General features: G+C 46.6%; 1 pseudogene; it reads left to right on the top strand.

Annotated features, from left to right (window-relative positions):
* On the top strand, positions 1–1,329 carry LOC107970527 (keratin, type I cytoskeletal 18-like; annotated as a pseudogene).
* The last annotated feature ends 1,219 nt before the right edge of the window (positions 1,330–2,548 follow it).

The raw sequence follows: 2,548 nt of genomic DNA, 5'->3' as shown, positions 1-2,548 counted from the left end.
ATGAGCTTCACCACTCGTTCCACCTTCTCCACCAACTACCGGTCCCTGGGCTCCGCCCAGCTGCTCAGCTACGGTGCCCAGCCGATCAGAACCGTGTCCAGTGTCTACGCAGGCGCCGAGGCTTCTGGTTCCCGGATCTCCGTGTCCTGCTCCACCAGCTTCCGGGAAGGCTTGGGGTCCAGTGGCCTGGCCACGGGGATGGGTGGGGGTCTGGCAGGAATGGGGGGCATCCAGAATGAGAAGAAGACCATGCAAAGCTTGAATGACTGCCTGGCCTCCTACGTGGACAGGGTGAGGAGCGTGGAGACTAAGAATTGGAGGCTGGAGAACAAAATCTGGGAGCACCTGGAGAATAACGGGCCCCAGGTCAGAGTCTGGGACATTACTTCAAGACCATTGAGGACCTGAGGGCTCAGATCTTTGCAAATACTGTGGACAATTCTCGCATCGCTCTGCAGATTGACAATGCTCATCTTGCTGCTGATGACCTTAGAGTCAGGTATGAGACAGAGCTGGCCATGTGCCAGTCTGTGGAAAGCAACATCCGTGGGCTCTGCAAGGTCATTGATGACACCAATGTCACTCAGCTGCAGCTGGAGACAGAGATTGAGGCTTTCAAGGAGGAGTTGCTCTTCAGGAAGAAGAACCATGAAGAGGAAGTAAAAAGCCTACAAGCCCAGATTGCCAGCTCTGGGTTGACTGTGGAGGTAGATGCCCCCAAATCTCAGGACCTCAGCAAGATCATGGCAGACAGCCAGGCCCAATACAATGAGCTGTCTCAAAAGAACCGAGAGGAACTAGACAAGTACTGGTCCCAGCAGATTGAGGAGAGCACCACAGTGGTTACTGTGCAGTCCTCCAAGATCAGAGCTGCTGAGATGACGTTCACAGGGCTGAGATGTACAGTCCAGTCCTTGGAGATCGACCTGGACTCGATGAGAAATCTGAAGGCTAGCTTGAAGAACAGCCTGAGGGAGGTGGAGGCCCGCTACACCATGCAGCTTGATAGGGTCCTGATGCACCTGGAGGTGGTCCTGCTGCATCCCAGGCAGAGGGACAGCATCAGGCCCAGGAGTATGAGGCCCTGCTGAACATCAAGATCAAGCTGGAGGCTGAGATCGCCACCTACCATGGCCTGCTGGATGACGGGGAGGACTTCAATCTTGGTGATGCCCTGGACAACAGCAACTCCATGCAAACCATCCAAAAGACCACCACCCGCAAGACAGTGGACAGCAAAGTGGTGTCTGAGATCAATGAGGTAAAAGTTCTGAGACATTAAGCCAGCAGAAGCAAGGTACCTTTTGGGAGCAGGAGGCCAATAAAAAGTTCAGGGGTCAAAAATACAAAATAAAATCAAGTTGCTTGCTTTTTTGTTGTTGTTGAATTGCAGAAGTTCTTTGTATATTCTGGATATTAACCACTTATCAGTTATATGATTTGCAAATATTTTTTCCCATTCTATAGGCAGGATTGAAGTCTGGGCAAAAGAGTGAGGCCTTGTATAAAAAAAATAACTGGGCATGGTGGCACATGCCTGTGGTCTCAGCTACTCAGGAGGCTGAGGTGGAAGATTGCCTAGGTGGGAGGTCAAGGCTGCAGTGAGCCATGATGGCACCACTGCATTCCAGCCTGGGAAACAGAACAAGACCCTGTCTCACCAAAAAAGAAAAAAAAAAGTTTGGTCTTTGCCAAGACTAGAAAGAATCCAAGTTTATCTTCAAGAAACTGAAAGCTACTTGAAAGCATCAATCATTGAGCCTTTTTCTAAGCTGGTTGCTTATACCTTTGAGGGATGACTTAGGATCAACAGTACTAAAGTTGGCAAAATAGAATTTGAATTAGCTGCAAAATATCCTGCATCAGTCATCAATGCTAAATTTATTGCTGTGTCCATGTAGAAAATGGTTCAATGCTTGAGGAGCTCCATTAAGATCAAAGAGATATGCATTGTCATCTTTAACCATAAAAACATTTTCAGTGCCCTTCATTCCTTTCAGTAGATCCAGATTTCTATGTGGTATCATTTTCTTTTGGTTGAAGGAATTTCTTTAATATTTCATGTAATGCAGGCCTGCTTGTGGGGAATTCTTTCAGTTTTTATCTGTCTGAAAAAAATATCCATTTTTCCTTTATATTTGAAAGATAATTTCAGTTGGTGTAGAAGCCTAAATTGACAGGATTTTTTCCCCAGTACTTTAAAGGTATTGTTTGGCTGGGCTTATGCCTGTTATACCAGCATTTTGGAAGGCTGAGGCAGGGGGATCACTTGATCTCAAGAGTTCAAGACCAGCCTAGGCAACATAGCAAAACCGTATATCTTAAAAAAAGAAAATAAAATTTAAAATTAGCTGAACGTGGTGGTGTGTGCCTGTTGTCTTAGCTACTTGGGAGGCTAAGCTGGGAGGATCACTTGAGTCCAAAATTTCGAGGTGTCAGTGAACCATGATTGCACCATTGCACTCCAGCCTGGGCAATGGAGTGAGATCCTGTCTCAAAAATGAAAAAATAAAAAATGAAATAAAGGTATAATTCCACTGTTTCTTGC

Source organism: Pan troglodytes, chromosome 2, assembly GCF_028858775.2.
Source record: "Pan troglodytes isolate AG18354 chromosome 2, NHGRI_mPanTro3-v2.0_pri, whole genome shotgun sequence".
In the NCBI taxonomy this organism is placed as follows: domain Eukaryota; kingdom Metazoa; phylum Chordata; class Mammalia; order Primates; family Hominidae; genus Pan; species Pan troglodytes.
This window is presented reverse-complemented; position numbering and strand designations above follow the sequence as displayed.